This window comes from Trachypithecus francoisi, unplaced genomic scaffold (assembly GCF_009764315.1).
Source record: "Trachypithecus francoisi isolate TF-2019V2 unplaced genomic scaffold, Tfra_2.0 Lachesis_group17, whole genome shotgun sequence".
Classification (NCBI taxonomy): domain Eukaryota; kingdom Metazoa; phylum Chordata; class Mammalia; order Primates; family Cercopithecidae; genus Trachypithecus; species Trachypithecus francoisi.
Window position 1 is genome coordinate 75,319,604 of NW_022681462.1, and position 22,974 is coordinate 75,342,577.

Below are 22,974 nucleotides of genomic sequence, written 5' to 3' on the forward strand. Positions count from 1 at the left end.
AGACAGCCCTGTCCCTGGGCCTTTAGGATAGGATTAGAGTTCAGGATCCCTGACAACCCTAAGCCATTATTATTTTTAATAAAGACTAATCAATTCACCGGACCGTAATCCGACAGGGTCACCCAACTTGGAGATGACCTGACCCATTAAGAGAGATGTCAGAATGTTCCAGGGATAGAGCCCTGGGGGCTCATAGTACTCTTTGGGGAAAACCATGAAATAATGACGTATTTACTTTTAGCATTTGAATTCAAAACAATGTCGCCAGTAGAATGCATGATTTTATTATGTGAATGCAATAGAATGTTCATAGTCATAGCAGTCTTCTTCTATTTTTATTATTTTTAAAGCCTTTAACTTAAGAATGATAGTGTGTTTCCAGGGCTTTGGTTGTTCTTGTTCTTATTTATTTGTGGCTTATCCTTTTGTTTTGTTGCCTTCTTGCATTGGCTAGTAGACAATTAATAACAGGTGACAATGGCTTAAGAAGTATTAATGGAAAAATCATTTAACCCTAAGGAAACTTAACCCATTAATTAATTTTTTTTCTGTATATTGGACCTCCAATATTTGATTTGGCAGGCAGGGCCTCAGTCCAGCTGCCTGAGCACTAGCTGCTTGTGAGAACATGGTTTGAGAGGCACTGTCATGGAATAAGTAGCGCTGGACTGGAGGGAAGAGCCCTCAGGTCCAGTCCTAACACTGCCTTTAGCTAAAGGACCACAGGCAGCTCACCTCTCCTTCCAAACCTCCACTTCTTCCTCTGTCACAGAGGAATTGGATGAAAAGTCCCTTCCAGCCCCAGCAGTCTGTGTCTCTAAGAACATCCAGGATCCTTCTAGACAGAATCATTCTAGGTCAGCACAAGCTGAGAAGATTGAGGACTGAGGTGAGTCACAAGGCTGCCTCCCAGGTTGGTTCAAAGGTAATGAGTTACTTCAACTGACTGTTCACAGTCAGTTACAGATCCAATTCCTTGTTCTACTCTTTCCCCTCTTCTCGGTACTGTACTTGACTAGTCTTAAGAAAAGTTTAAAAAACAAACAAACAAACAAACAAAAGAAGCTGTCTCTTAGCACCAGGTTCTGTATGAAGGATACAACAGAAGCTAACAAATACCCACCCCATCTCTGAAGGAGGCACTGAGGCTGTGGAAATACAAAGGATCCACAAGGCATAAAGCCCTTGTCTTGAAGAAACTTTCTCTCTTGTTAGGGAGAGAAGATGTAAATGAAAGCTTAAAAACAATAAACAACAATTGAATGAAGCAACACTTTTGAGATTATGATAGACCTCTCGGGGAGGACCTGATTTGTATGATCCCTGTATCATAGTACAGCCCACAAATCTTTGTCATCTTATGGAAAATTCACCAACATGTAGGGAAAATATTTCCTACCTGAAACTCAGATCAGTTCACAGAGCTCTTACCTCTCAGGTAGGGATTCTGTAACAGCAGTTGAAATAGACGGAGGTGGGGAGGAGGGTGATTAGCATAGCTACAACATTCTGCAGAGCCAGGACAGGAGAGGAGAGATATCAGACAGGGGAAAGCTCAGAAAAGAGTAAAGGACAGCATCCCTAACAGGACCAGGCTCTACGTGTCTTCAGTGGTGGATCGGCTATTCTAGTGGGTCACTCCCAGGCCCCGGATGGACAGATGGCAAGCATTAAAGCTGCTTTTGGGCAATAAGTGGCAGCTACCTGTGGAGGGCACCGCCTGGATGGGGACTCTGGGGAGCTGGGCTCTACCTGCTGCTTTACTTCTGTATTAGTCCGTTCTCACACTGCTAATACATACCCAAGACTGGTTAATTTATAAAGGAAAGGAGTTTAATTGACTCACAGTTCTGCAGGGCTGAGGAGGCCTCAGGAAACTTACAATTGTGGCAGAAGGGGAAGGCAAACACGTCCTTCCTCACGTGGCGGCAGCAAGGAGAAGTGCGGAAGCAAAAGACGGGAAAACCCTTAAAAACCCACTGATCTCCTGAGAGCTCACTATCAGGAGTAACAGCATGAGGGTAACCACCCCCATGATTTAATTACCTCCCCCCCCATTCCTCCCACAACACGTGGATTACAATCCATGACGAGATTTGGGAGGGGACGCAGCCAAACCATATCAACTTCCCATGGAAACTTGAGCAAGTCATTTCACCTCTTGGAGCCTCAGTTTCCAGAAGGCCTGGGACTCTGCCTGAGATCCTAGTATTTGGGAGAGAAATGACCTTAACCATGCTCTTTGTATCTGCAGAAAAATGTTTTTTAACCAGTAAAAAATACATAATGCAGTTTTCCTCTCAACCCATAGCAATGGAGAGGTGGGCATTTCACACCGATCTTCAACCCAGTTACAACCTGCCTTATGATAGATTTGGATATATCACAATCAGATCATCTCTGAAATAAAACCACAGGAAAAAAAAAAACACCTCTAGTGTGAGGCTGGGCACGGTGGCTCACACCTGTAATCCCAGCACTTTGGGAGACCAAGGTCAGCATATCACTTGAGCTCAGGAGTTTGAGACCAGCCTGGGTGACATGGTGAAACCCCAACTCTGAAAAAAAAAAAACAAAAAAGGCCAGGTGCAGTGGCTCACACCTGTAATCTCAGCACTTTGGGAGGCCAAGGCAGGCAGATTACTTGAGGTCAGCAGTTTGAGAACAGCCTGGCCAACATGATGAAACCTCGTCTCTACTAAAAATACAGAAAGCCAGGCATGGTAGTGCGTGCCTATAATCCCAGCTACTTGGGAGGCTAAAGCAGGAGAATCACTTGAACCCTGTAGGTGGAAGTTGCAGTGAGCCAAGATTGTGTCACTGTACACCAGCCTGGGCGACAAAGCGAGACTCCATCTCAAAAAGATAATAAAAATAAAAATAAAAATAAAATTTTAAATACAAAAATAAATCTCTAATGTGAACGTTAACCCCATCCCTCCACACATTTGTGTACGTGTGTGTATACACACAATTAATATGGAAATATACACATGAGCAAGCAGCCCCACTCTATAGTTGGGAGACTCCAGCAAAATCACAGTTTTCCACATAAGTCTCTTGCTATTTACAGAACTAGCAAGATAATCCTTGAAAAACCTGTTATGTACCCCATGTACTATCATTTGAGATGGTCACTCATCCCAAACACTGAACTCACTATTATTCTGAAAGTGAAAGCCCAGTTTCTGTCAGCCATGGGGATGGGCCTTTGCCAATTCTAGACCCAGTTTAATGCTATGGATGCTGGACTCAAACCCCCCTAGAGTTCAAGGTCCATTTATATTGGCAGTACACAACTTCCTGGTTCAAAAAACAAGCCTTTAAAGATCTCATAAAACTTCTTGGACTTCAGATGGTTTTTACAAAACAATACTCAGATGAGCTAAGTGTAAATGAATCAGAAAAGAGGATTATGTTTCCCATAAAAACTCATGAGTTTGAGGATTAGGAGAAGAAAGAAAGGCTGGCAAATGCCAAACATTTTAAAGCGCTTTGAGACCATTAGTCAAACTGAAAACGCAGCCAGGTTCCCTCATCTTTACACTTTATGAGTTTTGTAATTGAAAATCTTTTCCTACATTTAAGATCAGCTACAAATCAAATTTAGTGGCTGCCTATGATCAGAAGAGCATCCATCCATGTTTTCTTCCAGGCAAGGATTTCATGGAGCTCCTTTTAGTCCTCTTTTAGGTTCATCAAGAAATTCTTAGAAAGAAAATGGGAGGGGAGAAGGAAAAGAAATGAGAAGCCAATAGGCTGTAGATAAAAGGAAGAGAGACAGAGCAAGAGAGAGACTGTGGGAAAGGAAAGAGGAGAGGAAGCAGGAGAGAGAGGGTGAGAAGGGAAAGACAGGCAGAAAAACGGATAGAGGCAAAGAAGGAAGAGGAATGAATGGAGAAAGGAGGAAGGAAGCAGAAAGCAATGAATGAGGAAGGGAGCAGACAGAGAAGTAGGCAGAGAAAATGAAAAAATGAAGTGAAAGGAGAGAAGAATTTTAAACAGAGTCTATGGCTCCATTTCCTCAGGCTGCTCATTAGGATTCTGGCAGCCTTTTCTGAACATCAGCTAGCTCTAACCTGAACATCAATTTGTCCAGATTTGGGCTAGAATTAAATATGCAACCTTATTAGGTGCTAGCACAGTGTGGCTGGCTATCCCACACCTCATACAAAGTGGTAGGGACTGATTGGGACAGGAAGTCCCGTGTTCTCCTACACAAGCAGCAGGCCAAGAATGGAATCTTCAGCTCATGACTGCTCAAAAATAGGTACCTTATTCACTCACACAGTCTGTTTTGTATTTTTAACCATTTTATCAAAAGGTAAGGGTAGGGGACCGAGCACAGTGGCTCACACCTGTAATCCCAACAATTTGGGAGGCGGAGGCGGGTAGATCAATTGAGGTCAGGAGTTTGAGACCAGCCTGGCCAACATGGTGAAACCCTGACTCTACTAAAAATAAAGTAAAATAAAATAGAAAAATGAGGCCGGATGTCGTGGTGGGTGCCTGTCGTCCCAGCTACTTGAGAGGCTGAGGCAGGAGAATCGCTCGAATCTGGGAGGCGGAGGTTGCAGTGAGCCGAGATCTCGCCACTGCACTCCAGCCTGGGTGACAGAGCAAGACTCCATTAAAAAAAAAAAAAAAAAAAGTAGGGGTGATGGAGTTTAGAAATGTGTGACCTCCTCCACCTATGACTCTGCTTCCATGAGAAAAAAAAACATGAAGCTTTACAAATGCAGAATTAAAGCAGAGGCTCATGTGGGCTCATGTGATGAAAATGTTAGTGTCTGTCTACCAAGCTGTGTGAGCAAAGGTAGAAACAGGTCTGCTTTGCAGAAAAAGATGACGTACCCCCAGGAATAGAGCAACAAGTAGAAATGAGGTTTACCCTAGCATTTCCCTTCCCTTCCCTTTTGTTTTCATACAACAAGCATTTACTAAACAACTATAGGGTCCTCACCTAGCTTCCATAGAAACTTACAGAAAATTCAGAACAGATTTCCATTTTAGATGGAGAAGTTAGAATTAATATGTTGTTAGATTGCAACCCAAAGTTGCCCCTGGACCAGGAAGTGCCTTTGTGCTGGCCCTCAGTGCCTGGCCACGGCAATAACAGACCCTGTCCACTGGGAGCAGACAGCCTCCTGGGGTAAACAGATCCTGAACAAATCATCGCATGTGAAGCAGGTATTAAAAAGGAGTTACAGGCTGGGCGCGGTGGCTCAAGCCTGTAATCCCAGCACTTTGGGAGGCCGAGACGGGCGGATCAGGAGGTCAGGAGATCGAGACCATCCTGGCTAACACGATGAAACCCCGTCTCTACTAAAAAATACAAAAAAGTAGCCGGGCGAGGTGGCGGGCGCCTGTAGTCCCAGCTACTTGGGAGGCTGAGGCAGGAGAATGGCGTAAACCCGGGAGGTGGAGTTTGCAGTGAGCTGAGATCCGGCCACCGCACCCGACCCTGGGCGACAGAGCGAGACTCCGTCTCAAAAAAAAATAAAAATAAAAAATAATAAAGGAGTTACAGGCCGGGAGTGGTGGCTCATGCCTGTAATCCCAGCTCTTTGGGAGGCCAAGGTGGGAGGATCACGAGGTCAGGAGTTTGAGACCATCCTGGCCAACATGATGAAACCCCCGTCTCTACTAAAAATGCAAAAATTAACTGGGCGTGGTGGCCGACAGGCGCCTGTAATCCCAGCTACTCGGGAAGCTGAGGCAGGAGAACCATTTGAACCCAGGAGGCGGAGGTTGTACTGAGTCGAGATCATGCCATTGCACTCCAGCCTGGGTGACAGGCGAGACTCTATCTCAAAAAAAAAAAAAAGGAACTACAGGGTGGGAAACAAGACCCATCAGAGGAAAATGGGTCAGGGGCATGGTCTGCCTTGCTACAAATTTAGAGGAGTCAATCAACAAAAAGGGAACTCACTAAAAATAAAGTTTTCCTTTCCCCTCCTCACTTGCCTTACATAATCAAGATGGGTATCACACCATGGGGACTCCTGAACACAGCGAAATGGCTCTCTGCAGCTAGCCAAAATGTGTTAATTAATTTAGCTTTCACTGAGATTTGTTATGCTCATTTATTCAGAACTTTTGAACATTCAACATGAAACTACATGATAATTAAATAGCTGTCAACACAATTTTATTTACACTTGTCATTCACACCCTCCAAACCTCATCAGGCCACTGGTTGGCCTGCATTCAATGAGGCATAAAGGAAATATGTTCCTGCTCTCAAGGAGTTTTTCATCTTGGAAAACACTTGGTTGCACACCAAAATGAGATGCACCTCAACAGAGAAATCTATGAAATACTTGCCTTTGAATCACAGAAGGCCTCCAAGTTTTATTTTACTTTGGTATTTCAGTTTTAAACACTTCATTTTTTTTTTTTTTTTTTGAGACGGAGTCTCGCTCTGTCGCCCAGGCTGGAGTGCAGTGGTGCATCTCAGCTCACAGCAAGCTTTGACGTTCCATTCAGTCACTGGAATTTTTCCAATGACTAGTTTCCCTGCTTAAATTTCAGCTCAAAGGTGCCCAGACATATGCAAGGTTGTTTGAGTGCAGGATGGCAATAATGTTCTCTCCATTTGGATACAGCTATTTATAAATTGTGATCCAGTTTTAAAAGGAACCTCTTGCTTTGCTTCAACTTCAGTGTCTTTCATGTTGTTGAGTTGCTAGAATTGCTTCTTTTATTTTATATATATTTTTTGGAGATGGAGGCTCACTGCAACCTCTACCTCTCGGGTTCAAGTGATTCTCCTGCCTCAGCCACCCAAGCAGCTGGGACTACAGGCACACGCCACCGTGACCAGCTAATTTTTGTATTTTTAGTAGAGACAGGTTTTCACCATGTTGGCCTGGCTGGTCTCCAACTCCTGACCTCAGGTGATCCACCCGCCTCAGCGTTCCAAAGTGCTGGGATTACAGGCATGAGCCACTGCGCCCAGCCTAGAATTGCTTCTTTACTTAAATTTCAGGGAGTTATTAAAGTTGTTATATCTTTTGTCTACATTAGAATTTTCACCCAATAGCACTAGAACATGATGCTGCCTGAGTTTAACACTTGATCCTATTTTTTTTCCCCAATAATCTTTCTGTCTGCCATCAAACTGAGGTGGACATTATATAGTGACCAAAGCAACCCGGAAGTAAAGAAGAAAACGAGGAGAAGCGGAATACTATCCCACTTCTACATATCAAGTCCTGGCCTTGTCTGCTCTTCTAAAACCTAAAGCCCATCACAGGTTGCCTCCTTCTTAATTTTTCAACCTAATCTTGGGTGACATCCTCAAACAAACCTTCTGTTCCAACTACATTTCTCTACCTATTTAAGTTGGCGCAAAAGTAATTGCGGTTTTCACCATTACGTTACAAAACCTCAATTACTTTTGCATCAATCTAATATTTTTCTTCTCTCTCTTTGGAAGGAAAAAAAAGACCCTGATCAGTTACTAGTCTGTAGAAATATGACACCCAAATTCCTGCTTCCAAGCCTCCCTCAATATCATTCTGAAATTCTCTCACCTCTTCAACTAAGTCTTCCTTCTCCTTCAATTAGAATTCGAGATCCTGGCCGGGCACGGTGGCTCAAGCCTGTAATCCCAGCACTTTGGGAGGCCGAGACGGGTGGATCACGAGGTCAGGAGAACGAGACCATCCTGGCTAACACGGTGAAACCCCGTCTCTACTAAAAAAAATACAAAAAACTAGCCAGGCGAGGTGGCGGGCGCCTGTAGACCCAGCTACTCGGGAGGCTGAGGCGAGAGAATGGCGTAAACCCGGGAGGCGGAGCTTGCAGTGAGCTGAGATCGGGCCACTGCACTCCAACCTGGGCGACAGAGCAAGACTCCATCTCAAAAAAAAAAAAAAAAAAAGAATTCGAGATCCTTTCATCCATGAAGCCCTTTGAAATGCCCTTAACTTCAGTTTACTCTCTCTTCTAAACTCTTACCGTGTATATTATCCATTCTCTTATGGCCATTGAACACACAATCGATGCTTTGTAATAGACATAGAATACTTCTAGCAGAGGAACACTTTTTTCTCCTTGGTCATCATGAGATAAACCAGAATTAAGGCAGGTCTTGGTTAATAATGCCTGAGGTTTGCTCAGGGACATTCTGACTTATCTTTAGCTGTTTTCAGGCAGCATTTTGCTGAGCAATGGAGTTTGCTTAAATTTTACCCTAACCTGAATTAAGCTGCTTTAACTGAATCAAGCAGTGGCCCTAGGGGGAGTGAGGGGAGTTTCCTAATCCTAAATTAATGGTTTGAAAAGTTCTGTACAAAGAATCCTGTTATATTTGTGTCTAAACACTGTAATATTGACAGAATTATGTCATTAAAATAGTCAGTGCTTTTAAAATGTCTCTCTTTTGTTGTGCTCTCGACTTCCCTTGTTTCTGGAGATCAGGACATACTCTGAGAATTGCAACTAGTACAAATCATCATAATACGGATAAAATGAGCAATAGAGAGAAGTCCCTCTCACCACCAAAGAAATGTTAGCTATGCAAGGCAAGAGCTGTCTTTCTAAACAGAGAGGGGAGACCAGTAAAACCAGCCCAGTGTCTTGTGATTCCTCCAGGTTTCCCGGTTTTAAAGCCCAGGTTTAAAAAGCTACCGCTGAGAGGGATCGGGTTACATCTCCTGGCTGCCAGAGAACCTTACACTTAACCCTTCCCAGTCCTCGACCTGGATGTTGCACTCCCATTTCACTTCCTAGAAAGGGTATCTTCTATCCATGTATGCCTCCCTATGTGCTATTCCCTACATACGAGCAACTGGCCAAAGCCCCAGGTGAAGCTTGCTGTGGCCACACTACGTTCCATGCCTCATCTCTGGTGGCCTGCCTGTGCTGAGAGCAGAGGCCTTGCATGTCATATCCTCCGTGCGTAACACGGTGTGCAATTCATAGTGAAGGTTCAGTGTTAACTGAATGATTGTGTACCTTCTGATGCCTACGTCAGCAGTAAGAAAACTGCTGACTATCTTCTTTTTGTTTGTTTATCAAGGGCATAAACCTTGCCCAGATCCTTAAGTTGTCAAGGGTCTGGAGATTGATTAATTCATTCATCCATTGACTCATTCATTCATTTGTGCACCATTCCCTAGACATTTTTGAGGGCCAGTTGTTTTTTAATGAACCAAGAATGAGGATGAGAAATTACTTAATGGGTATAACGTATACTATTCAGGTGACAGCCACACTAAAAGCCCAGACTCCATCACTACCCGATATACCCATGTAACAACTGCAGTTTTGCCCCTTACATTTATACAAATAAAAAACAGGCTGGGCACAGTGGCTCATGTCTGTAATCCCAGCACTTTGGGAGGCCAAGGCAGGTGAATCACTTGAGCTCAGGAGTTCAAGACCAGCCTGGGCAACATGATGAAACCCCATCTCTACCAAAAACACAAAAAGTTAGCCAGGTGTACTGAGAGGCTAAGGTGGGAGGATCACCTGAGCCTGCGAGGTCAAGGCTGCGGTGAGCTGTGATCACACCACCACCACTCCAGCCTGGGTGACAAAGTGAGACCCTATCTCAAAAACAATTAACAACAAAGAATGGGGAAAGGATTTTAGACATTTTTATTTAGGGATCTAATATTCCTGACTAAATCCAAGGATTCTCTCTGAAAGTCAGGGACATTCTCTTCAGAAGGCATGGTGTAAAGAGATGGATAGGTAGAATCTCTTCCTATAATCCTCTTGCAGCTAATTGCCAGACAATTTACATGAGCACATATAACAGTATCTGTAGAAAGTAAATACATGATCCTGGATATTTGTGTACCAGAAGGGAGTGAAATGTATGGTTAAGAGCACAAATTTTGGTATCAAACAACCTGAGCTCAGTTTCCAGTTCTGCTTCTAAGTATGGGAGTGAATTTAGGGGCATAAGGCCCATGTTCTGGAAGAATCTAGGAAGCAGTTGGATGGGCATTAAGGAATTGAACTCTTGAATCCCCTTGAACAATCACTTTTATGAGGGAATGCTTTTGAGTACTCAGTGCTGCCCTGAGAGCCGCTTCTCAGCTGGAAGCAGTTGGAAACAGATAATCTCAGGCTTAGATTCTAGGGGGTCTGTCAAGGCTGTCATTTTATGTTATCACTTTAAGGTTCAGCATGCAGAACAATTTCTCAGCCATCATGAAGTGTTTCCTGGTAGCCAGCTCAGGCTCTACAGATATACCACCCTAACTCTTCCAGTAAAAGAAAGCCATTTTCAGAAAAACAGAACTTCCTCCAGAGGTTTTACAGTCAAAGGTACCAAAAACTGATGCGTCTCTTGTGTTTTTCACTTTGTGGAGAGAAGCCACAGGATTGCAATTTCAGATACGCTTGTCTCTAGAAAATAGAACTTGTCTGGGAGGGGATTTAGAGCAAAGGTGGAAGAGGAGGTCTCAATTTTACAAAGAAGGATGGTGGGAAGAAGAAAATGGAAGAAAATCATTCATAATCATTCACTGAGCACTTATAAAGGCCCATCAATGGCATGGGGGTTGGGGGGTCCGCACCTGCCATCACAGAAGGGGGCTGCTGTTTAAACGTTGGTCTTCATGACTGTTGACAAAAAGAGTCAAACGGTAAAATATTTCAAGAGATTTATTCTGAGCCAAACATTAGGACCATGACCCATGACAGAGTCCCAGTAGGCCCTGAGAACATGTACCAAAGGTAACAGAGATGCAGCCTGGTTTTATACATTTTAGGGAGACATAAGACATCGATCAATACAGGTAAGGTATAGATGGGTTCAGTCTGGAAAGGTGTAGATGGGTTCAGTGGGACAACACAAAGTGGGATGGGGCAGGGGATTTTTAGGTTATGGGTGGAATCAAGGATTTTCTGATACAGATGAAGCCTCCAGGTAGCAGGCTTCAGAGAAAATAGATTGTAAATGTTTCTTATTAGACCTAAAAAGATGCCAGACTCAGGTAATTATCTCCTGGATCAAGGAAAAGACCTGGAAAGGGAAGGGGATTCTCTATGGAACGTAGATTTTCCCCACAAGAGACAAGCTTTGCAGGGCCATTTCAGAATATGTAAAAAAATATACTTCATTTTCTTTCAGGGTCTGCTATTTGTCATGTTGGTATCTTATTACTGCGAAGAGTCTGTTTTGTCAGTCTTAAGTCTCTTTTAATGTTTGTTGGTTTGTTTGCTTTTGAGACAGAGTTTCACTCTTATTGCCCAGGCTGGAGTGCAATGGCTCAATCTTGGCTCACTGCAACCTCCACCTCCCAGGTTCAAGCGATTCTCCTGCCTCAGGCCTCCCGAGTACCTGGGATTATAGGCATGCACCACCATGGCCGGCTAATTTTGAAATTTTAGTAGGGATGGGGTTTTGCCATGTTGGTCACGCTGGTCCCAAACTCCTGACCTCAGGCAATCCAACCGCCTCGGCCTCCCAAAGTGCTGGGATTACAGGTGTGAGCCACCATGCCTACCCTGTTTTTATGTTGATGCTGGTCAGTTGTGCCTGAATTCCTAAGGAAGGATGGTATAATGAGACGTATCTGACTGCCCCTTCCCATGATGGCCTGAACTAGTTTTTCAGATTAACTTTGAAATGCCCTTGGCTGGGAGAAGGGGTCCATTCAGTTGGTTGGGGGACTTAGAATTTTATCTTTCATCTACATGACTAAAAATTGACATTCTGTAATTTAATAAACCACATACTTCTGTAAGCTTCAATTTTGCTATCTATAAAATGGAAATAATACCTAAAACAGGATTTGGCAAGCTTTTTCTGAAAAGGACTAGATAGTAAATATTTTCAACTTTGTGGGTCATGCAGTGTCTGTCACAACAACTCAACTATGCAATTATAGCATGAAAGTAGCCATAGACAATACACAAAGGCACAGGCGTGGGCTGATTTGGTCTGCAGGCCATAGCTTGTCATTGCCTAGTCTAATCCCCCGTTTTCATACACAGGGCATTGTGAAGATTAAATGAGCAAATCCAAGTAACATATTTTAGTGCAGCATGTGGCACGTAAGTGCTCAATAAATATTAGCTATTAGCATGGTTGTGATCTTAGTCTCTCCCCTCTATAAGGGCTAACTGTGTTCACTTTAGTGAGTAAGGTAGTCCTTGGGGTTCCTCAGGAGATATTCCAGCCTTCTCTCTCTTAGGCACATGGTGAATGTCACAGATTGGGTTTTTGGAGAAGAACCCTGAGATGGAGTTTAGTGTACAGGATGCTCATTAACGAGTATCCTTGGGAACCCGGTGGAAAGGAAAAGAGGGAAGCAGGACTGGGCAGAGGGAGAAGTCAAGTTGCCAAACAACAGGCTGAGCCAAATCCCAAAACTGTCCCACACTAGGCTGAAAGGGCTGGGCCTTTCTACCCACACAGGAAGCATTCCCTGGATGTGGGCTGCCCTGGGAAGCATATGGCCTTGGGTGAGTAGCTCTGCACTTCTAGGCCCTCCTTGGAGGGGCCAACAGATGAAGCTTGTCTGTGACAACACGCCCAGCAACCCAAGCAATAAGCTAGTGGGAGAGAAAGATGTGACCAACTGTGACTGTGAACTGCACACAGAAATAACACATTTCTTGCAGACCAAGCATTTAATTGTTATTTAAAGACCCTGCAAAGCTCCTTTCCCCTGTAGTGACCAGTGATTTCAAGATGGTAGCTGCTCGATGAGCCTGGGTCCCAGAGGAATGACAGTGAGGAGAACCCCTCATCAACCAGTGTGATGGAATGTAGTATGAGCAAAACTTAAATCTGAGTTCTTTAAAGCCACTGAGATTTGGGGGCCATTCGTTACTGCAGTATTGTGAGCTTTCTATTGTGTGTCATCAGTAGCAGCATAGGAAGCTACATTGGATGCATTTAAATGAGTTGAAGACGAGACACCTTATGATCTTAAAAAATCAAGAAACTGGTTTCAAATCATCATCATCACTTCCAGCAGCGACATCACAGCTAACGTCAGCACTAACATGAATTTGTTACTGGAAAGGGGTCCTGCTCCAGACCTGAAGAGAGAGCTCTCAGACCTTGAGCAAGAAAGAATTCAGGACAAGTCCATAAAGTGAAAGCAAGCTTATTTGAGAAATAAACAAAAGAATGGCTACCCTATAGGCAGAGACATGGCATGGGCTGCTTGACTGAATATAGTTATTTCTCGACTATATGCTAAACAAGGGGTAGATTGTTCATAAGCTTTCCGGGGAAAGAGGTGGAGATTTCTTGGAACTGAGAGTCCCTCCCCTTTTTAGACTATGTAGGGTAACTTCCAAACGTTGCCATGGCATTTGTAAATTGTCACGGTACTGGTGGGAGTGTCTTTTCGTATGCTAATGCATTATAATTCGCATCTAATGAGCAGCAAGGACAACTAGAGGTCACTTTAATCACCATCTTGGTTTTGGTGGGTTTTGGCGGGCTTTGGCGGGCTTTCTTATGACATCCCGTTTTATCAGTAGGGCGGTTGTGACCTGTATTTTGTGCTGATGTCCTATCTCATCCTGTGACTAAGAATGCCTAGTCTCCTGGGATTGCAGCCCGGCAGGTCTCAGTCTCATTTTACCCCTATTTAAGATGGAATTGCTATGGTTCAAATGCCTCCGATAAATTCACTAATTTAATGCTCAAACAACCTATGGATGACACAGGTATTATTATTTTCTCCATTTTAGAGATGAAACAACTGATGCTTAAAGAGATTTATTAACTCGTACATGGCCAGGGGTGTGCAATCTATAGCCTGAAGTTCAAATCCAGCTAAGTGCCTGCTTTTGTAAATAAAGTTTTGTTGGAACACAGCCATGCCCATTCATTACATATTACGTATTTATGGCTGTTTTCATGATACAGTGACTGAGTTGAGTAGTTGCATATGGCTTCCAAAGCTCAAAATACAGTTGGTCCTCCATATGTGAGGGCTCCACTTTTGTGGATTCAACCAACCAAGGATCAAAAATATTTGAAAATAAAAATAAAAAAGCAATACAATAAAAATAATATAAATTAAAAACAATACAACATCACAACTCTTTGCATAGTGTTTACATGGTATTAGGTATTATAAGTAATCCAGAGATGAGTTAAAGTATACAAGAGGACTTGCATAGGTTATATGCAAGTACTGGGCCATTTTGTATCAGGGACTCGAGCATCCATGGATTTTGTTATCCATGGGGTATCCTGGAAGGAATTCCCTATGCATATTGAAGGACAACTGTACTTACCATCCAGCCCTTTACAGAAAAAGTTTGCCCACCCTCACCCCTAGCAGTAGTAAGCGGCAGAGCCTGATTCCAAACCCAGGTTGTCTGACTCCAGAGACAACACTCATAACTCAGATATAAATAAACATTAGGTAGGCTTGGAACCCTGTTGGAATGTTATGAAACTTTTCTATTTCCATTTTCCTAATCGTGTGTTTTTTTCATTTAAAAATTTCCTGATGTTTACTTCCAGCAATATGACAGACTCTATATCCTGAAAATTCTCCCCCAAAAAGCACCTTTAAAATGCTGGATAAAATAAGTAGCTAACTTGGCAAGAAATTAAAGTATCTTAATCCCCAGAGGCCAAAAATGAAGTTGGAAGCCAGAATTCAGAATGAGCATGGTAAATGTTCACTGGAGCAGGCATTAGACCCTGAGGGCATTTGCCAGTGTTTTGTAAATGAGAACTTTCAGTTTTTACATCCATGTCAGGGGAAGGGGGACAGGAGAGGCAGACGACAAAGCAGTGCAGTGTCAGCATGGAGACTTTGGAATGAGTCCCCAAAGGCCCACATTCCCAATACAAGAGTGAACTAGAAAATATTTGCCATGCAAAGGAAACAGCAAAGAAAATTTTGCATCGTAACCTTGATTTTGGTCGGAAGAAAAAATAAAAGTCCCTGCCCCCTACCAGAAGTTATAAATAATCACCAGTCAGTCCTCAAGCCTGGGTTCAAATTCACTCTGTGTACCTATTCTGAAACTATTTTAAACAAACAAACCAAAAAAAAATTTTTTTAAATGACCAGGCACTTGGCAAAGGTAAACACAAATATAAGGAATGTTCTCCAATTCAAGCCTCATAAAATTCTCACAACTAGTGCCTCAACAAAAATGAGCTCACAATTTTTAAAAAATCACAAGACCACCCATGTAGTAAGACATCATCAGACAGGGTTAGAAACATCAAACAGTAGAATCAGACATTCAGGCTTTGGGTTGGAATTATCACATAGAGCAAGGTTAGCAAACTTTTCTCTAAAAGGCCAGATAGTATACATTTTAGACTTTACAAGCCATACAGTCTCTGTCAAAAACACTCAGCCTTGCTATTCTAATATAAAAGCAGCCATGGGCAGTATGCAAATGAATGGGCTTGCCTGTGTTTTAATAAAACTATATTTACAAAAACTGAGAGTGTGCCAGAAAACCATACCTTATAAATAAAGATGTTTTCAATATTAAAAAAAAACTTTAAAACATGAGCAAGGAACAAAATACTCTTAGAAACATCAAAAAAGATTCTTAACTTCTGAAAGTGAAATAGTTGAATTTTAAAATTCAGCATATGAGTTGACTAACAAATTAGAAATGAAATGTATAATTAATAAATTAAAAGTTGGAGAAGACAAAACTACTTAGAATATAGTTCAGAGAGAGAAAGAGAAGGATATCATGATATAGACATGAAAGTTTACATGAGAAGTGTTGACATTCATCTAATGAAAATTCCAGAAAGAGTGACTAGAGAAAATGAGATGGAAACAATATTCAATCATTTGTATGGCTCCTTATATTTAGGAAGTACAAAAAATTCTAAAGAATATTCACACCCAGACCTATCCTGGTGAAATGAAAGAACATTAAAGACAAATTTAATAGCTTAAAAACAGCAAGAGTAAAAGACAGCTTTCCTGTTTTACATCTAACTTCTTATGAACAGAGCAGAAAGTAAAAGATTACAAGATGATGTCTTCAAAGTGCTGGGAAAACTATTTCAATTTACAATTGGATACCTAGTAAAACTTATCTTTCATGAGGATGCAATAGAATATATTTAGGTGAACAAAAGCCAAGATAATTTACTATGGACAGATTCTTAGTAAAGGAACTTCCTGATGATATATATACTTTGGAAAGAAGGATATATATACTTCTCCAGAAAGGAGATGTGAGCTGTAAGTTGTAAGAAAGATAACCATGTGATCAAAGACATTTGTAGTCACATGGATACATCTAAATAAATATCAACACTAATAAATCTAATTTGGGAAGTTATAAAAGTCAGAGGTTGGGAGAGATGAGCTTCTAAAGCAGAGGTCATATTCTATTTCTTAAAATGGTCAATATATGAATGTATATGTGTGTATGTGTGCAAACATGCACACACACACACATGCATGTTGTAAACTTTTCTACATATGACACATTTCACAAGATTTTTTAATAGAAAGAAAATACTGGATAATACTAGCTTATAAACTGAGAAAGAGTTAAAATACTCTCAGTTTTAGGAGGAGGGTGAATCTAATTAATAACTTTAACCATTAAAAAATTAGAATCTACACATTCCAAAATATTAGAGGAGAAAAAAATGGAGTAGGAATTTCACCAACTAGAAAGTGTAAAAAGATGGTAAAAATAAATCCAAATATATCAATAAGAATTAAATAAAAAAGAATTACACTTGTCAGCCAAAAGATAGTTAATTTTTAAAAATCCAACCATATTCTTCTTACAAGAAACACATGTGAAACAGAAGTACACCAAATGTTTGAGAGTAAAATAATGGGAAAAGCTACATTAAGGGAAGTGAATTTTTCCAACAAGCAAAAAATAACTTCCTGTTTGCTTTCAGATGTAACCACTGAATCCTCCTACAAAGGATATGTTAGTTTCATATATCATAATGAAACTAAGAAAAGAAATAAATGTAAAGAGAGAAATCAGGAAAAAAACCTTAGGTTAAGGATTAATATTCTCTGACAAATATAAAAATCTGAAAAGGCAGTTCCACCAGTGCTATACCCATGGAATTCGAACAAGCATTGATGGAAACCTAGGGCTGAATGCCATGAGTCAAGAGTGAATGTGTCATTTCTCAAATTTGAGTCAAATTTCTTAATAACGGAGTTTACAAAATAAAATCAGATCACATTTCAAAATAACTTGCATTTGGAGACAAAAGATGCTGTGATTATTTTCAATCATATTAATATTGCTCTTTGAAGTGAATGAGACATTAAACACAAAGATTCTAAGAAAAAGTAAATACAAATATAATTTTGAGGTGTGAATGAATTTGACTACTTTTAAGATTCAGGAACAAATATTTATGTATAAAGGTGGACAATTGCTGCATTAAAATAGAAGAAGGGCTAAAATGTGAAGCTTACGTATAACGAAATGATTTTATAGTTATTTTAGTGGCATAGGGAAATGTCCCTGATATAATTAGTTAGCAAACAAAACCATATATGAAACTGTAGATTAACAATAAAAATATGTTTAAATGTCATCACATGTGTCTAGAAACAGGACTGGGAAGAAAAACAACAGAACATTAAGAGTGGTGGGGAAATGAGTGATTTGTATTTTCTACTTTATATTGTATTTTCCAAAGCTTTTTTTTTTTTAAACAATGGCCACTTTTATAATCAGATAACAGAATAATTTTATTTTCAATCTTTAGTATTTTGTGTGTTTACATATATTATGGTCCAGAATCCCAGTGAATGAAGATGTGAAAAATGAATTCTAGAAAGACGAAACATGACAAGACTTTAAAAGAATGTTTTAAGAGAGAGAAAACGCTAGCCTAATTGGTAGGTAACTTGATATAAAGTAACTTCTTCACTTCAGGTCTCAAGAATGTGCAGCAAAGTGAGTCCTAGAGGTTGCTATGGCAATGGAGGTAAACCTGATTAGGTCATCATTCACTCTGCTTTCTAAGGTAAGGCCAGGGAAAAGAACACAGGATTCTTTTTTCTTTTATTTTTTAGATGGAGTCTTGCTCTGTATCCCAGGCTGGAGTGCTGTGGGGCAATCGTGGCTCACTGCAACCTCCGCCTCCTGGGTTCAAGCGATTCTCCTGCCTCAGCCTCCCAAGTAGCTGGGTCTACAGGCACCCGCCCCACCACGCCCAGCTAATTTTATATTTTAGTAGAGACAGGGTTTCATGATGTTGGCCAGGCTGGTCTCGAACTCCCAACCTCAGGCGATCCACCTATGTTGGCCTCCCAAAGTGCTGGGATTACAGACGTGAGCCACCGCGCCCAGCCTAGGATTCTTGAATCAGACAAATCCCTACTCTGTGCCTCTGTCGTCTCTCCTCTCCCTTCTCATTTGTCCCTCTTGCCTCCCCAGTTCTCTCCTTTTTCCATCTTTTCCTCCCCACCTCTTAGCCTCCACTGCACTTGACACCGTCAGACTGTGTTCTTCCTGATTGCCCTCCTTTCTGGGCCTCCATAGGGTGCTGCATTTTCCTGAGTGCCTTCATCACCAGACGTTCTGGAGTGCATCATTTCTGGACTCATCATTTCTGACTGTACCCTTGGTGCTCAGGACCTGTCCATGGGAGGTGCCAAAAAATATTTGTTGACCAAATGAATGCATGCATGAATGAGTGAATGAAGACAATTCCTCCGTCTCTTTTGTGGGCTCCTCTTCATCTGCTCACCCTTCAATGAGGACATTCTCCAAGATTTCGTGCTTAGTTGCTTTTTCTTTTCATTCTGTACTTCTGTCCTGGATGACCTCTCTTCCCTTCGCCTCAGGTAACATTCAGGTGAAAATGAGTCCCAACTTTTCAACTGTACCGCATCTATTTTTCACATCTGTACTTCCACTGCTTTCAGTTGGACCCATGCTCACCCCATATTCAACTTGTCAAAAATCTCATCCTTTTCTTCCCCATCCTTCTTCCTCTTAAGAGCTCCAGCTCCATTGATAATACCACCATCTCCTCAACATCTGGATTGAAGCTCAGAGGACCCTTTTACTCTCCTCCTGCCCTCCCTGATTCCTGTCTACTGAGCACAGCCATACTCTGGAATTTCATCCTTTCTTTCAATTCCATTCCCACTATCCCTGTGTCACTTCTCACCAAGATCATCACCAAACCCTGGGAAGCTTCCTTGCTTTGAATCTGCACTTCCCATGGCTCCTGGCTTTCCTAAACCACAGAACTCCTCATTGTCCCATCATGCTCAAAAACACTTTCTGTTTCTCATTGCCTCCAAAATAAAGCCCAGGCACACAGGCTCCTCGCAGTCTCGTTTGATCTATCTTTCCTGCTTCATCCCCCTTCCCCCTTCCCCCAGCCCCCACTCTGCCATCTTCAATCTGTCTGTCTCTATCATCTCCATCTCCATCCCCATCTCCCTCTTCATCTCTGTCTCTAAGGAGCCTCGCCAGGTTTCTGCAGCCAACACTCCCTTCATGCTGCCTCCATGACCACTGACATTTCTTACCCGCCCAGATGACATCTCTCACTGCTCTCTTCTCACTGTTCCTCCTCCTCCAGGGCCCATATCAAGTATCACCTCTTCTGAGAAGCCTTTTCCCAAACCTTCAGTCAGGATTAAGGGCACTCTCCTCTGTAGTCTGGTAGCATCTGACGGTGCTTCCAGGAGAGCACAGCCCACAGTTATCAGGTGCAGGTGGGTGGGCAGAGGGAGACAGTGAGGTGCTCCTGAAGAACTTGAGCACAGGGATAGAAGGTTTCTCCTCTAGAACGAGCTCATAAAACAATGTGTCATGGGAAAGAACAAAGTGCCTGCTAGCTCAAAGGAACAATGCCTTTTACTAGCAACAGCTGTAACCTGTAGCCAATGACGTTAAGGAAGCTGCGAAAGGCTGTTGACAGAAGCAGGGCTGTTAGAGGAAGGCCAGATTCAAAGAAGCACATTCTTGCATTTTCCAATCTTTTCCAAGGGAGGACTATGCTGATGGGGGTGGGGAGGTTGGATTTCAGGCACTGGAGTGGTGGTGTCCAGCAAGGTACAGGGCTGGTTTCTCCTCTCGTCTCACCTTGACCTGAACAAACTACCCTGGGGGCCCTCTGCTGTCTAGTCATGCTCATCAGAAAGTCTCAGCATAAGTAGCCACACTTGAATGGGTGCTGTATCATGTAGAAAGGGTGGCCCTCTAGAAATTATTCTAGTCCCCGAAAGGACTATTCCACCCCACATGTTCATTTCTAGCCTATAAGTCAGTCTATGGTTTGGGCATCTTCAGTCCATCACAAACTCTGTGGTCATGCCCAAGTCTAGTTTCTGGGCCTGCAAGTCATGGAAATACCCCTGGGAGGCAGCCGGCCAGCTGTCCCCCTCAGCAGCCAGGGATTGCCACCCTATTCAAGATGCTACAGCCAAGAATTACAGTTAACTGTGCTTGGCAGTATCCTCCCACAAGACCAGAGGTTGGCAGACTTTTTCTGTGGAGGGCCATCCAGGCAAATATTTTAGGTTTTGTGGGTGATAAAGTCTCTCTCTACTTAACTTTGCCCTTATAGTGGGTGCTCAGCAGCCATAGACAATATGTAAACAAACAAGTGTGTCTGGATTCCAGTAAAACATTATTTACAAAAATAGGTGGTGAGCCAGATTGGCCCATAACCCATAGTTTGGCAAACCCTGCAGCAGGTCATGACTTCTTAACAGTAGTGACTGCGTATTTCCTCCTTGGATCCACTCATATATGCCTAGGACATACACATCCTCACTGTATCTGTAGAATTGGACTGAATGTGTGTATTTCCTCCTTGGATCCACTCATATATACCTAGGGCATATTACATCCTCACTGTGTCTGTAGAATTGGACTGAATGTGTGTATTTCCTCCTTGGATCCACTCATATATGACTAGGGCATATTACATCCTCACTGTGTTTGTAGAATTGGACTGAATGCTTTTCTCCTAAATGGCCCACAGGCCTTTGCATAGTAGCGATCACAGTGAACAGAGAATCATCCCATCTGAAGGAACCTTAGAGGTACCCTCTTTGTCAACAAAGAGATCCTTCTATAGCATCCTTGACTCATGACATCTAGTTAGCATCCTTCTGCAATGCCTCTGCCTTTGTGTGATCATCCATATACTCGCCTGATAGCTGTCGGGGACTGTGAGCATGTCCAACGCACGTGTGATGAACTGGAAGAATGATCCATCCCTCTTGTGTTGACTGCCTTCCAAGAGCTACTCAGTAAATACTTGCTATACAACTGATTATACTACTAAACTAATTTTGTGAGCCAATTCTGGCAGAAGTTGTTTGTTTTCTGCAGAAATTTTAAGCAACCAAAATAAGGATCTGAGGCAGATAAAACATATTATCCACTAAAAACATATAGAGGACCCTTCAGTGGCTGCAAACTCAGCTGTGATAGCACCTGCCTTCTGCCGGCTGGGATGCAGGCTGCAGCCTTGCCCAAGAGTCAGTGGGCAAATGGTGCTCCTCCTAGCTTGGCTACTCAGACCCAGGGATCTCACAGAAGCCTGGCAAAGCTGACAGCTCTCAGGGGGCCTGTGTGGGTTCTTTCCAGTGCACACATTCGCTCTGGAGCAAGCCTCAGCATGTGGACTGGGGAGACAGACTCCTTTTGGACAGTGAGCTCCTGAAGAACAGAGACTGAGAATTAATTATATTTGAATCCTAAGCAGATAAAAGAATTCTGAGGACATGGCAGGTGCTCAACAAAATTCCCATGTGTTGCTTCAAGGAGCATTTCTTTCTTTTTTTTCTTTTCAATGAGACAGAGTCTCACTCTATCACCCAGGCTGCAGTGTAGTGGCTCCATCTCCACTCACCGCAGCCTCCGCCTCCTGGGTTCAAATGATTCTTCTGCCTCAGCCTCCCAAGTAGCTGGGACTACAGGTGTGTGCCACCATGCCCGGTTAATTTTTGTATTTTTAGTAGAGACAGGGTTTCGCCATATTGGCCAGGCTGGTCTCAAACTCCTGACCTCAGGTGATCCACCTGCCTCGGCCTTGCAAAGTGCTGGGATTACAGGCATGAGCCACTGTGCCCGGCCTTTGGGGAGCATTTCTGTATCCCTGTTACCTGATGCCTCTCACCTGAGTCTGGCCTTGGCAGAGCCACCCTAACAGGTTATGCTCGATCCCAGAATGTCTTCCTCATAATACCAATTCTGCACTTTTCTATAACACTTTAAAATTTGCAAAGTGCTTTCACATGGCCTTTCTCTTTCTCTTTTTAAATTCACACTGAAATCCTATCGAGGACAACTATTTCACATGTCCCCAGGCCTCACCAACTTGTGAGGTCCCATGACAATGAAGCCTCCATCTGTAGACCTACAAGTCCTCAATAACCCTGGTCCCCCCCACACCCTCATCACTTGCAGTCTCCTTTATTGCCTTCTAGGTGTCCTAGAAGCTGTCTCAGATTGGCTCATGAATAGGTACACACACCCCCTACTCTCTGGGTCCTCGAAGTTGCTCACTCATGGCATTTAAGCCATTTGAGAGCAGCCCTTTGCCGCTGGTGTTTGCCCTGAGCCCTTAGGATGCAACAGATTTTTGGTGGAATGAGCAACAGTGGCTCTGCTCCATCTTCAGGTGAGACTTTTGTCACCTAGACTTCTTCTTCTATTTTTTTTTTTTTTTTTTTTGAGATGGAGTTTCACTCTTATTGCCCAGGCTGGAGTGCAATAGCACGATCTTGGCTCACCGCAACCTCCGCCTCCTGGGTTCAAGCGATTCTCCTGCCTCAGCCTCCCGAGTAGCTGGGATTACAGGCGCCCACCACCATGCCTGGCTACTTTTGTGGTTTTTTTTTTTTTTTTGAGACGGAGTCTTGCTCTGTTGCCCAGGCTGGAGTGCAGTGGCCGGCTCTCAGCTCACTGCAAGCTCCGCCTCCCGGGTTTACGCCATTCTCCTGCCTCAGCCTCCCGAGTAGCTGGGACCACAGGCGCCCGCCACCTCGCCCGGCTAGCTTTTTGTATTTTTTTTAGTAGAGA

The 22,974-nt window shown here is 42.8% G+C and overlaps 1 long non-coding RNA gene across 1 annotated transcript; it reads right to left on the minus strand.

Moving 5' to 3' along the window:
- Positions 1-243: 243 nt before the first annotated feature.
- On the minus strand, positions 244-19,672 carry LOC117063010. The gene is made up of 4 exons (XR_004428667.1): positions 19,455-19,672; positions 18,671-18,762; positions 18,389-18,558; positions 244-1,148 (listed from the first exon to the last, which is right to left on the minus strand). It is a non-coding gene; the product is annotated as an uncharacterized LOC117063010 (long non-coding RNA).
- Positions 19,673-22,974: the final 3,302 nt, after the last annotated feature.